Below are 15,319 nucleotides of genomic sequence, written 5' to 3' on the forward strand. Positions count from 1 at the left end.
GAGGCAAAGCAGGACGTGTGGTCATCCTCATTTCACTCCTTAGTTAGCTGTGATCCTGGGTAGCATTTACCTCTCTGTACCTGAGGGATGTGAATCATTCTGCAATCATCCTTGGCGATGGGAAGGAAAAAAGGGAGTGCCTGGAGTATCCTGTCCTAGAGACTCAGTCAACATTCAGCATCTGCCTAACCCCCTGAGCCCACCGAAGGGCCCATTGCCAGAGGCCTAAGCCCCACCCTCAGGCAGAGCTGCCCTTGAGGAGCTATGAAGTGCCTGATCTCAAGGTCACCTCTTCCCTTCAGGTGGGAGGGGGCTTTGTCATTATCACTAAAGGGCAAGCACTCGGCTAACACCCTCACCTGTGTTTCTGAGTCCTCTTTCAGTCTTGACTTTCCCCAAGACAGAATGAACCTGAGGACAAAGGGGGCAGGTGAGATTGAAGGAAATGAGGAAAGTGCTCCTGAGGATACCAGATGTAGGCTGGAGGTGAACGGCAGGTGAATAGAAATGGGGCAGCGCCTCTTCCTCAATGAGAGGGGAGCTGTTGTCTTCTCCAAGAGTTCAGCAGCAGCACCAATGAACCTGAAAATCCATCCTTGTTGCAGTGCAGGAGGTCGGTCCAAGTGGCCGCAGCCCAGGCTTTGTGACGCAGCCCGCTTCCAGGTCGACAGTAAAGTAGGAGGAGCCACCACCACATAGCTGGCTGCGCGGCGACTTCTCCCACATGGCTTCCTGCTTTTATTGCTTAGCATTTTACAGGTTTCTGGGTGTTTAGGATTTTGAAACAATTCTTCAAGGTAGACAGTATCAATATCTCCATTTTGCAGATTTAAAAAAAAAAAGTCTATGCCTGGTAATTCAAAGAAATTATACCAGTGTCTCATAGCTGGTATAAAGGCAGTGATTAAGAACAGTGATCGTCAAACTTTTCTTGAAGAGCCCAATATTTGCTTCTCTCACTCCAGTAGATCAGCTTGCACTATCAAGGAAGTAGGAAGTTTGGAACAAACTCAAATCCTAATGGAGCCAAGGAGGCAACATAAATAAGTAGAGTGGACTGAGTAAAAGAACCAGTGATACAGGCAAATAAGAATGACAGCCGATTCTCAGGCTCACTGTTGGGTTCAGTAGGGGTGTGGTGGGGACTGTGGCAAAAATGAGAGCAAATCCCCCATTTAAAGAAGGCAGCAGTTACCCAGCTTTAGTCAGTCGTTGCCATACAAGAATGTGGCCCCAGGGTTTCCAACCTTCCAATATTTCAATAGAAATCAGGAATTCAGGGTTTTATGTGAAGTTGCACAATTTTAAGATGTTGGCCACTGATTTAATTTTTTACAGAATTCTTGTGGTCTAAGTGGGTCAGAATCAGCTTGCATTCCTTCTAAAGGAAGGAGTTTAGCCTTTGCAGCCAAACAGTCTTGATTTTGAATCCTATTTCTGCCTTTAACAAGTAGTTTAACCTCTCTGTGCTTCTGCTTTGAAGCCAGCAAAATGCAAATAATAATAGTTCCTTTGAAGTGTAGCAATGATTATATGAAGCACATTGCTTAGCATTACTGGGGCCCCACCTAGAACTCAGCCCTACTGACTCAGTCCTCTTTCCACTCTAAAAGGCTTCAACAGAAAACCCCCATCCCTGGCATCCAAATTCCAATCCTACACTTTGCAGAATTCATTCTCATGCCTAGAAAGGCAGTTCTTTCTCACTCTGGTCTCATCATTCTCAAGAAGAATCTAGAAGCCAAAGGAATAAGCAGGCTCTCTTCCCTCGTAGGCTGTTGTGAGAGGTGGCATAGAACCAGGAAAGAGCACAGGATTGGGAGTCAGGTGATGTGGCTCTAGTCTTGATTTGGCCACTAATTAGCTGTGTAAATGTAGATACATTGCTGAACTACTGTGGGCCTCTGTGTTACTATGTAGAGATGGATTCAACGATATCTACCTTAAAGAGCAATCATGAAAATGTAAAATCATACGTCGTGCTGGATATTTTCTACCCCACCCCAGATCCTCGCTCCACCCTTCTCCTTCCTGCTTTGTACCCCAGAGTTTGATCTCCACAGGCAGCTTCAGTAGGGCCCTCTCTGGTCCCCAGGAGAGTTCAGCAGATGGGATATACCGACAGGTCGACAGTGGATGGGAGGAAGGAGGGTGGAGTGTTTAGTTCCCAGCTTTCCTTGTGGCAGTGGGCAGTGGCGAGGCTCCTCTGGAAGGCCAGGGAGTCCGCTCCTACTGCTTCAGCTCTCTTCTTCTCTGGGGTCCACTTCCTCTGGCAGCCCAGGGGTGGTGACAGCTCCCCAGCATTCCTAGCCCCAGGGAACTTCACAATCCATTATAGGTTTCCCTTAACCCTTTCATGCCATCGTAAGTGGTCCCTCATTAAGGTCTCCTGAATTACCCCGATTGTGCCATGTTTCCTGCCGAGACCCTGACCATTACATGTACAGGAGAGCTCGGAGATATTGGAGGTTCAGTTCCAGACCATTGCAATGAAGCGAGGATCACAATGAAACAAGTCAATCTTTTAACTGATGGAGGGTCTTGCCCTCAGTGTGTAAAAGCTGCAACCTCTGTGAAGCGCTGTAAAGCGAGGTACGCCTGTGTGTAACCCATGTGGGTTTTTCTGTTTGTTTGTTTTGTTTTTACCTTGGAGCCTTGGATGTGGAAGGCACTCAGTGTTGCTGGAATTAATTTCAAATCATAAGCTTTTTTGCTTTACCTTCAGGCTGCCAGAAAATCCAATTATTCATATCCCTCATTCCCTGAGTGCCCCAGTCCGTTGAAATTCATACACATTGAAGGGCAATTTGTTCATTCATAAATGTTTGTCATGCAGCTATAATGTACCAGGCCCTGAGCTAGGTCCTAAAGATCCAGGTGAGATCAAGCAAACAATATCCTTTTCTTTTTAGAATTTATAGTCCCATGGGGCCACATGGGAAATGTTACCAGAGAGACAGCCTCTTTGCAGGACATCACGAAGCCAGCTGACTGGCTAGAACTCCTCGTGCGTATGAAGGCCCAAGGGTGCTCCCACAGGACAGTATGAATCTGTAGTCAATGTTTGCAGCTGATGCTATGAGTTGGCTGACCCAGCTCACATTCGGAGCTCTTAGCTGTCTTCGAGGTTAGTGGCCGCTGGGAACAGTTTTGGCTAATAAGACATAGCATAAATCAGGATGGGGCTCCCAGGGAAGCCCTTGATTCCCTTACAAATAAGGATAGACTCTGCTGGTATAAGCCTTTGTTCTTTCTGCCTTGTCCCTTTCCCTGCTTGGAACAAAGATGTGATAATGCTTGGATGTGTGATGACTACCTTGTGACCATGAGAGAACAAGCCAGTGCACTAAGACTGACAGAGAAGAGAGACATTGATGCCATTGAGCTGCCACAGTAGTCCTGGACTATGTCACTCTGGGTCTGTATAAGGCAAATAACCCCCTATTTGTAAACCACAGGTAGGTAGGTAGTGTTACACATATTCAAGAGACTTCATAGCTGGAGGAAACCCTCAAGATTGTCTGATCCAATTCCTTCCCTTATATATAAGGAAACTGAGGCAAAATGAGAGAAAGAACTAACCCCTGGTCATGCAGCCTTCCTAGAACTCATGTCTCCCAGCCAGTCCTAGGCCATAATTACAAGCTCCTACAACCTATGCAGAGATTTGTGAGCTTTGCATGTGTGTTTCTACTGTTCACTTGGTTCATAGGGCCTTTGGAAATAGTTATCTCTTTCTATCCTGCTTGGAACCGTAAAAAAAAAAGCTGTCATGTAGATTCATGAGCCGTAATACATGCTTCTCATTTTAAGCCACTGAGTTTGGGGGAGGGGGTCATTACATAGCAAAAGCTAACTAATGCATAACCTTTATTGACCATTTACTATAGGCTAAATCTATGCTTAGACTTTTACATGAATAATTTATTTAAATCTCACAACAGGCTCATGAAGTAGATATTGTCATCTTCATTTCGTAGGTGAAGAAACTGAGATTTAGAAAATTTAAATAACTTATCCTTAGTCACACAATAAAAAGTGGATCCAGGATTTGAACCCAAGTATTCTGACTCTAGAATCATATTAGGATCTATTTCTTTCAGTAGCCTCTTCCTTTTGCTCCTTCAAAGACTGATTTGGCTCCAAAATCGTAGGACTTTTTTTTTGAAGATCTCGTCATAGTACCCAGAACCTTGTTGTGTGTGTGTACGTGTGTTGAGGGGCAGGGAGGGGGGCGAGTAAAGGTATGAATAATTTTGGCAAGTGTCTGAGTGAGCATTTTGAACAAGCCTGACTTTGCCAGCATCTCCTGTTCCTCCCTTTCCCACAAATCCTGTTGGCTCCGCCTGCAAAATCTAACTGGACTCTGGTTACTTCTTGTCACCTCTTTTACCACCAATCCTGTCCAATGCACCATCCTTTTTATCTGGGTCATTACAGCAGCTTCTTAACTAGTCTTGATTGTACTTGCCCCCACTGTGGCCTTCTTCTCATATCAGCTGGAGCGATCGTTTGGAAATTAGTCATGTTATGGAAATCTACTCTTGAGTACCCTTTGTATAGTTTGTAAGGGCTGCCATAATGAAATACCACTGACTGGGTGGCTTAAACAATGGAAATTAATTTTCTCACAGTTTTGGAGGCTGAAAGTCCAAGATCAAGGCATTGGCAGATTTGGTTTCTTCTTAAGTCTTTCTCCTTGGCTTACGAGTGGCCACCTTCTTGCTGTGTCCTCATACGGTCTTTTCTCTATGCATATGCATCTCTGGTTATCTTTCTGTGTGCCCAAATTTCCTCTTCTTACAAGGACACCAGTCACATTGGATCAGGCCCCGTGCAAATGGTCTCATTTAACCGAATCTCTTTAGAGGCTCTGTCTCCAAATACAGTCATAGTCTGAGATGCTGGCAGTTACAGCTTCAACATAATTCGTGAGGGATACAACTCAGCCCTTTCGTAACACCTCTTAATGACACCTTTTAATGATTTCCCAACACACTTAGAATAGAATCCCAAATCACTACCACATCCTCTAAGGTTTCATGTGATATGGGCCCTGCCACATCTCAGCTTTATCTCCCTCTACTCTTCTCTTTGCTCATTGTGCTCTGGTCACACTGGCCTTCTAGCTCCTCCTATCCAAAAAATGTGCTCCTGCCTTTATGCCTTTGTGCTTTCAATTTCCTTTGCCTAGAACATTCCTTCATGCCAGATATTGACAAAGGCTTACTCCACCTTTGTACTTCGTTACTTAGCCCAGATAGTACCTCCATAATAGTCTCATTTCTTACTTTCCTTTATTTTTCTTTAGGATATTTGTTACTACCTGCCATTGTCAATATTTATTTATTGGTCTGTTGTCCGTCTCTCCCACTGGAATATCAACTCTGTGAGACACAGACTTCATTTGTTTTGTTCCCAGATGTATCCTCAGGGCCTAAATATAGCAATGCCACACACAAAATAGTCCCTAATAAATGTTTTCAAGAAAACAAATGAAAAGAATGAATGAATGAATGAATGAAATAGAACAGAATTAAATTAATTAAATGAAGGAAAATTTGAAATGAAAAAAGCCCCGTGCAAATAAGAAAAAAATATCTTTTCTTTGTGCCACTAAGACCTTTGTTCTTATTTCAGATATTTGACTTAAAATTTAACCACTTATCTTCTGGAAGCTCATAAAGTATCCTGGAACATTTAGCAGGAGATCTCTGCCAAGGTGTCATCAACCGACCCCAAATGCAAACATTTAGAAACTTGCACAGGTTTTCCCCCATTTGTTTTCTTTCTCACCTGCAACTAATAGCCCCACGCAAAGATGCCCCCCCACAACTTTGACAATGAAGTAATCGAGGAACCAGTTTGCAAACGGATGCTTTTATTGTGGGTAAAAATTTCAGATCTTTCAAAGTCAGAAAAATGGGGGCGGGGAAAGGGATATATTAAAAAATTCCTGTACTCACTCTTCCAGCTGAGGACCTACTGTGGTTCACTGCAATTCTGTTTTGACCTATATTTCTAGCCCTAGTGGCAGCTTTTGGAATTGCAGGTAAGGGAGAGGAAGTGAGAAGTAAAGAGAAACAAACATTTTTTTTTTTATTCAACTATTTTAGTGGACTCTAGATATACCTGTCTCTCCTTTGGGAAATCAAACCCCAGTCTCCAGCAAAGAAGGATCCAGAGGTGCCCCTCTCCAAGGGTATTTTGACACCTTCTTTGTTCTGGTCCTGTAGATGCATTCCATAGGGAGCATCTATTTGAATCCTCACAACAACATGCAGGAGAGATGTTTGTCCCATCATTAATGAAGAGACCAAGGCTCAGAGATATGAAGTGTTCACAGAGATAAAAAGGGGCAGGATTGAACCTAGGTCAGGCTGATTCTAAATCCTGCGATCTTCCCTGTACTGAGCAAAGGGAATAAACCTTGAAAGTTCAGCTCATTTTATCCCACATTGAATTTCCTAAGTCTGTGGAATTTGAACTTCCCTGCCAGTTATAGTCTCATTAATTCAATAACCTATATTGATTGACTCCTAGGTGCCAAGAATTGTGCTTCGCCCAGTGGCTTCGAGAGAATGATGAGTGAACAATGATAATGATATAATTTTAGTGGTGAGAAAGAATCCCCTAAGGGATGTCAGAGCTCTTTCTCAAATTGAGTTACTTTTTCACTATTGAATAAATTATCATTTGAAAAGCTGATAAAAGGGCCCTCTGTTGGTGAGCCAAACCAATCAATACGTGCCATTTAATATTCTCCTTTCTGCTTTTCTCCTATTCAGGCAGACTGGTGAAAAGGCAAGCATTTAAGGGCTGAGATTACTGGGCTGAAATTCATAATGGAGGGTTTCTGTGGGGAAGGGAGAGTTATTTGTTCCTGAAGAATAGGTAGTCTAGGGCAGGTTAAGTGGACACTTTCCTGGAGAGAGGGTAAAATGGGGCTCATCTGATGCCTGTCCTCTGGCTGTGGGATAGAGAGAAGGAGGAATAGCCCCTAAGGAATCTGCTTGGAGAGGCAGCCACTCTGACTGGTCCTGCGGCCCCATCCCTGACAGCTGTCTTAAGTATTAATCAACCACAAAAGCTGATTTCTAGAACGGTAGGTACCTATCACAGGACTCACATATTCACATACAAAACTTGGAAACTGGTTCTAAAATCTTAAAAGGGATTGTTTTTACGTGATGGGACTATGAGTAACTTTTTTTTCCCTTCGCTCCCCTGTAATGCCTAATTTTCCTTCTATAGACTCGCATCATAATCAATAGGTGTCATTGGGTTACTAGATGTAGTAGAACAGATGACACTTTACTCTCTTCCCATATTCCCTCCACCAGCTCGTTCCCCTTTTATTTATTTCCTTTTCAAAGTAATGATTTTTAACAAAATAAAAATAAAAATAAATAAAAAATAAAATGTGCTCTCTCCCATCTCCTCTCCATGGAACAGGGATGAAGGAAATCCTCTCTCTGTTGCCCTCTCTCGTCTCTGTCCTCCTCTCCCTCCTCACAGCCTCACTAAGAACGCTGGAGGTTTTGGAGTATGAAAGGGATTTCTGCTGTCCTCAGCTGTATGCCTCTCAATGAAATTCCCCAAAAAGTTTCACTTGGGAAAGATTTGCCCATGGACGTGAGCAAAGGGTAGATGGCAGGAGCAGGGGTGGCACATGAAAATAAGGCCATAAGTCTATCTCGCACAATTTCCTTTTCCTGAACTCCAGGAAGAGGGGAGCTGAGTCAAATGGTCAGGACCACATATCCAGAGTATGACCTCTGAAGCACAGAGATATATGGGGACTTGTCAGTTTTTTTATTAGTCGAATGCAGAGAATAATGCCTTCTCCCTCACAGGTGTGTAATGAAGATCGGATGAAATAATGGACGCGAGAGTGTTCCTAAATGTCACCAGGCCCCAGCAAGTCTCTCTTCATTTCCTTCCCATCTGTCTCCTCTCAGCTTCCCCTGAGCCTGCCTTACCCCAAGCTGTCATCATTCCATCCCTGCTCTTTTGGCCTCCCCACCTTCACTCTGTCCTCACTTCAGTCCCAACTGTACACTAGTGCCCAGTGATCTTTCTAAAACCCACCTTTCAGCAAGGTACATCCTTCTACAAAACCTCCAGTAATTCTCTTTGACCGAGACAAAAACCCAAATTCTTAGCCTACTGGTAGTTGGCAGAATTCTAAGAATGACCCAATGACACTCATCCTTGTATAATCCATTCTCCTTGGAGGGTAGGTGGAATCTATTGATAAGATGAGCTATCATTTTCATAATTATGTTATACAGCAAAAGGGAGATTGTCCAGGTGGACCTAATTTAATCAGATGAGTCCATTAAAAGCAGAGCATTTTCTCCAGCCAGTAGCAGAAGAGGAAATCAGAGATTAGAAGCGTGAGGCGCATTCAACAGTAGCCAGCAAGAAAGCAGGAACTTCAGTCCTGTCACCGCAGGAAGCTGAGAGAAGACAGATGGGAAAGAAATTCAGAAGAGAGACTTACTGGGGCCTGGTGAGGTTTTGGAACTTTCTTGCATTCATTATTTCATCTGATCCTCATTATGCACCTGTGAGGGAGAAGGCGTTATTCTTCCCATTTGACAAATGAAAAAAATTGAAGGAACTTAGACACTGGTTTTTCCCCAGAGTATCCAGATAAAAGCCCAGTATGGCCAACACCATGGTTCAGCCTTGTGAGACCTATAGAACTTGTGAGATGATCCTATTTGGACCTCTGACCTAAAGAACTATGATAAGGAAATGGGTATCATTTTAATCTGCTAAATTTTAGTAATATGTTATGCAATTTCTTAGTTTAAGCTGCTTTAGCAAAGTACCATAGACTGGGTGGCTTAAACAGCAGAAGTTTGTTTCTCACAGTCCTGGAAACTGAGGTGTCTAAGATTAGGATGCCAGCGTAATCAGATTCTGGCAAGGGCCCTCTTACTGATTTGCAGATGGCTGTCTTCTTGCTGGGTCCTCACATGGTGGAGAGAGAGATCATCTCTCTGGTGTCTCTTCTTATAAAGGCATTAATCGCACCATGAAGACTCCCTCTCTCATAACCTAATTACCCTCCAGAGCACCCGCCACCAAATACCATTACATTGGGGATTAGGACTTCAACATATGAATTTGGGAGGAAATATACAGTTCACAGCATACAGCAATAGAAAAGTAACACATTTGATATTTCAAAGCCTTAAGAGTTCTTATCCAGCCTACTTCTCCAATCCACCTCTCAAACATAAGCTCTGGAGTCATTCTGGGGTTTGAATATGGACTCTTATCACTTGCTGGCAAGTTACATGGCATCTATGTTATTCTATTTCCTCATTATATATTTAGGATATTTATAGACCCATCCTCATGAGATTGCTGGGAGGATTAAAGGAGATAATCCAGCAAAGCACTTAGGACAGTGTCCAGCAAAAAATAAATGTCGTATAAATTATTTTTTCTTTGTACTCTTGTTATAGTCTCTGTAGACATTCCACTTAAGTCCAATGGGTTTATTTATTAACCTAGGAAAATACACTCTTTTCTTGGCTCACGCCCGCTTCCCCTTGCTACTCTGCCTCTCATACGCATTCTTCCTGGCCTTGCTTAGATTCCTCCATCCTCCGTGACACCTTACCTGACCCCTCCAGCTCATGGTGGTCTAGCTTGTATACTAACTTCTAGAGTACTGGAGAATCGCGTAAATACTTAGATTGTCTTTTACATAATCACTTAAAATGATATATATATTTTTTTATTATAAAAGAAACACCTCTTTGTTAGAGATAATTTGGAAAATCCATAACTGTTCAAGTCAGAAAATAAGTCATCTGCTGCCATAGTTAAGACTGTTTCCTTCTGGTCTTCCTGTTTTTGTTGTTTGTGTATATGTAAACATATATGTAAACCATTGTCTTTCTGAGAATAAACCTTTGCCCTAGTCTATCCAGGGCATTTATCTGCCTGAGACGGGATTTGTTCACAGCAGGAATTCAGAGAAAGTATATTGTGACATTCAGCTTTGTGTGTTATGTGCCGTTGAGTTGGCTCTGACTCCTGGAGACCTTAATGTGTGATGTCCACAGCGTCTTGTTTTCAACAGCCCTGCTCAGCTCCTGTAGACTCCTGCCTACAGCTTTTTTTCTGGAGTCAATCCGTCTCATATTTGGTCTTCCTCCTTTCCTGATGCCTTCTATGGTTTTCAGCATTGTTGTCTTTTCCAAAGAACCTGCCTTCTCATGATGAACCCAAAGTAAGACAGCTTCAGTTTTGTCATTTTTGTCTCCAAGTGACGTGACGTTTAGGGTTTAAATTGCTCCAGGACCCGCAGTTCTTTTATTCAGCATTAGTCATGCAAAATAGGATCATGCAAGAAACCAGGGTATTAAGAGAGATTTTAGCCAGGTTTCCTGCCTTAGTTTGCTATGGCTGCTGTAAGAAAATACCACATACTTAGTGGCTTAAAACAACACAAATTTATTCTGATAGTTCTGGAGGTTAGAAGACTGAAATGAGTCTTAAGGGGCACGAGGTGTTGCCAGGTTCCTTCTGAAGACCCCAGGGAAGGCAGTTCCTTTCCTCTTCCAACTTCTCTGAGTGCCCATGTTCCTTGGCTCATGGCTGCACCACTCCAATCTCTCCTCCCATCGTTACATCACCTGCTAGCTTTAACCTTGCCGCTTCTCTCTCATAGGGCCCCTTGTGTTTACATTAAGCTCACCTGGACAATCCAGGATAATCTCTCCATTTTAAGATATTTAACTTAATCATATTTGCAAAATTTATTTTACTATGTGTGGTAACATATTTGCAGATTTTGAGGAGCAGGATGTAGACATCTTTCAGGGGCCACGATTCTGTCTACCTCAGTACCCTAGAAAATAGAGCCTGAGGTAAGGATTATGTGCTGATAGTTTTATTGTAGTGTATAAATTTAGGGCAGTAAGAGTAAGGAAAGAGGGAAGTAAAGCAGCAAGAATGCAAAGCAATGCAAGATGATGATGATTGAGCTGAGCAGTGCCTCACGATAAGTTGAGAACAGACTTAGCAGGTTGCTCAGCAGGTGAATTATTCAGCCATGTGGAAGTCTCCAGGAAGGTTTTATGGAGAAATTGTCTCTTGGAACAGTCAGTTGAAGGGAGCAATGAACTTATCTGTCAGGTTCCTTCTTTAATTTCCCCTCGATCAGTTTGCCCCATGTGGAGTTAATTTCTGTACACTCCTGGGTTGCATCATTTGGGCCCCTTTGAGAGTCATTTGGAAACCAGTTCCTATTCCCTTTGGTGCGATGTTGTATCTGAATCTGGAACTGGTGGGAGGAACCAGAGACTCTGGGTAGGCATTTGGTCAGCCTATAGGTAAGTGATAACCAAGACAGAGCAAGGGTCAAGGTTACAGGTGAAGCCAAGAGGATATGAGGAAGTACCTAAGATGTATCAAACACATTTCACCCCTTGACTCCCTCAGATCTATCATACCCGCCCATTATATACTCTTCCAGATTATAATATGAGGCCATATAGTCAGCCATAGAGTTCCTTCATGGTCGTGGCCAGTCTATGGAGGCAAGAAGATTAATAGAACAAGCTACATTCCCCACTGTGCTGGTCCCAAGGCCATAACTGATATTCATCATCTCCATTTCCTACTATGCATTCCAGGTTTCTCTCACCCTTAGCCTTCACTTCTGCTTGTCTAGATTAGTAGAGCTTGGTATGCCATGTCTGGTTAAATAGAAGAAGATGATTTGACATTCAAATTTTGTTATCCTCTCTCCAGGGTGACTTCCTGGGATTGGAGCTCCAATTTGGAAAGTTGGCTCTGTGTTGTGTCAAAAACACAAATTAGAATATCCTTTTCATGCCCACTGTGTAAGATGAGGATGCAGTGGGTATAGGGCCTCAGCATCAGGTACTGTTGCCTTTTGCAGCTCAATCATTAACAACAGTTTCAATCATGGTTCTCTATTGCTTAGTGTCACAGGACCAAAACAACTCTGCAAACAGGAATAATCAGCAAATGTGCAGTGGGTTAGAGAGGCGCGCATTAAGGGCTCCATTGAGGAGCCATCAGTGTTTTGGAAGGAGCCCAAGAATGGGAAGCTGCTAGAGAAGCAGTTCTTAAAATTATTTTAGCAATAGCTACCATTTACTGAGCACCCTCTTTTAAAATGGTTGATAGCGAAAACAACATCGAAATAACCACAGGGTCTAAGACAAAAATGGCCTACACTCCAGTCACCTAATTAAATCAATATTTTTATTTTTCCACGCACATGTATAGTTCTTTAATATTCATTATAAAATTATAGATATAACTTAGAATATTAATTTCCACATTGTCTCTTTAATCTTTATCATAAATAATATTTCTTCCATTTTGCGAAAATCAGTTTCTCTTTCTTTTCTGACTTTCTCTTCCCCCACACTATAACCAATATTAACAGCCTGAAAATATCTCTCTACATCTTTCTCTATGTTCATTTAAAGTAGTAATAGTAATGATAACAGCAAACATTTACTTAATGCTTATTACAAAGTTGTTTTTACCACGTTACCTGTTGTAGTTCATTTAATCTTCATAACAATTTCATGATGGAAGTACTAGTGTTATCCTCAGTTTACAAATGGAGAAACATACACAAAATATTCACAAATATAAACAAATAAGCAGACACAAAGGAAGTTTTTTCTCATTTAAAATATGTACGTAGAAAAATTGGAACACATAGTATACATTTCACTGCAGTGGCTTTTCAAGTATAGGATATCATTGCCATCTCTCCAGGTCAATAGATCCAGTCTAACTCATTTTTTAGGAGCAACATAATGTCCCATTATATGAATGTACCATCATTTTTTAGGAGCAACATAATGTCCCATTATATGAATGTACCATCATTTATTGGTCCTATCAATAGGCATTTATGTTGTTTTCATTTTTTTGGCCAGATGATGTAGTGATAAATATCTTAGAATATAAATCCTGAGGTATTAATGCTTTTATTTCTATATAATGAATATTAGTGCTGAATCTGGAATCCTCCAGGTAAAATGCTGTAGCTGAGCCAAAGCATAAGACTCTTGAAATGCATGAGTTCCCCGAAGGTCAGGAAGAAAAGATACACCATTAATATGGCCAGGGGGATGGTAGCCAAAGAGGACACACAGCCAAGAGGGCCCTGAGGTGGCCCAGAAAAGGAGGCCATGCAGGCCCAGCCTCTGAATTGACAATCCCAGTCAATTCTCAAACATCTCCAGACTGCACAGAGCTGTAGCAGCCATGTTGCCCTGAGGACCAAGGTCTCCACTTTCTAGTCTCAGAGTGCTCATTCCAAAGAAAAAAAGGAAAAAATGGAGCCACTCCTTTCTGTTTTCCTGGGAAGTCTTTTTGGGCACTGGGAGACCCCATTAGACTCTACATCAAATCCTACTTTTTTATAGTTGCATCAGTGGGTAAGGATAACTAACATCATGGTGGGAAAAATCAAAGAAAATATCAGAGATAAAGAGAGAGGTGACAAATAGTGATTGGAGAGAAAGAATAGATGTTCTCGACCTGACTAGTGGAAGAGAAAAACATTTAAATATTTACAGTAGTCTGCTATGTAGAAAAACAGGTATATACATTCAAGTAGAAAAGCATCTTCAAGTAACAACAAAATTTTAAAAACTAAGTACAGTGACTTAAAGGGTTTGTTTTTCTTTCATTGCAAGAAACTCAGAGGTAGACAACTGCTGGGTCAGCATCTTGGCAATGTTCAAGTTCCAATGTCTCTGTGGTTGCTGGGTCAAAGGGAAGATGCATTAATAATTTTGCCAGATGTTCCCAAATTCCCCTGAATAGGGGTCATACCATTTTGCATTTTCTAAAATATAACTTACATCATAGCTGAAAGATAAATATACCTGGCAGGTAAAAAGCTCCTAAAAATTGAAAAGAAAAACACCAACAACCCTATAGAAAAACGGGCAGAGAACATTTTGCAGGAAGAAAATGCAAATGACCATTAAATATATGCTAAGAGGCTCAACTTCCTCAGAATACGAAAAACATAGGTCAATACTATACTGAGGTCTTATTTCTCACCCATCAGACTGGGAAAAATTCGAAGTCTGATAACAGACTCTGTTATTAAAACTTTCAGAAAACAAATTCTCTCATAAGTTGCTGGTAGAAATTCAAAAGGATTCAACTGTGGAGGAGAATTTGGACTGTCTAGCAAAACTGTAGACTCACCTAACCTTTGACACAGCAATCCCATTTCAGGACTCTATCTCAGAAAATAAACTGGTAAAAATATAAAATGATCTATTACAAGGATTCTGTTGTCAATAATTGTAATAGTAAAAGAATGGAAACAATTCAGATATCCATCGATAGGGAGTAAATAATGGTGCATCCATATAATGGAGTATTATACAACTATAAAAATTAATAAAGATCTCTATATACTTATGTGAAATAGTTTTCAGGATGTATATTGTTAAGAAAAATTATAGAACAGTGTTTACAGTATGTTATCTTGTTTAAGAAAGGGAAGAACATGAATATAGGAACATATTTGCTTAGCTTATCAAAAGGTAATAATGGAAGGATAAACAAAAAACTAATAAAAATGGTGACCTGTAAGGAGAGAGAAGTAACAGGATAGAAAGGCAGGGATGGAACTAGACTTAACTGCGTGTAATGCGTTGTACAATTTTGACTTTGGAGCCAAAGTCAAATGTAAATATTTTAAATAAAAAATAAAGATAAAAAGGAAACATAAAAATTGGAAAAATGGAAGCTCATGATGATTGCATGTTAGGTTGGTGGTTTGTCAAGCCAAAGAAGAGTTATTGCAAATGATTTCATTTAACAGTGTTTTGACAATATTTCCTTAATGGGCTATTTCCTAAAAACTAAAAAGAACCATGAAGAAATCTAAAATTGCATTCATTGGTGTATCAACCAGGATAAACTAGGTTATGTTCTATTGTAGTAACAAAGAAACCCAAATCCTGGTGCCTTCATCAACAAAAGGTTCTTTTCTCCCATACTACATGTTTATTGCATGTTGGCTACAGCGCTGATCTATGTCATCTTCCCTCTGTGTGACCCAAGCCAGGGAAGAGCATTTGTTTGGACTCTTTTGACAGTTATTGAGGCCAAAGTAAAAGATACTCAGGCTCTTAAAACTTCTTCCTGGAAGTGATGTCACTCTTATTCCACTCTAATTTTATTTGCCAGAGAAAGGTCACATAATCTGAACTCAAAAGATCAGGAATATAATTCTCTCACAGCAAGAAGCACTGTAGATATTGGCACCACTTGG

The sequence above is a fragment of the Pteropus medius genome, unplaced genomic scaffold, assembly GCF_902729225.1.
Source record: "Pteropus medius unplaced genomic scaffold, Ma_sr-lr_union100, whole genome shotgun sequence".
Taxonomy (NCBI): domain Eukaryota; kingdom Metazoa; phylum Chordata; class Mammalia; order Chiroptera; family Pteropodidae; genus Pteropus; species Pteropus medius.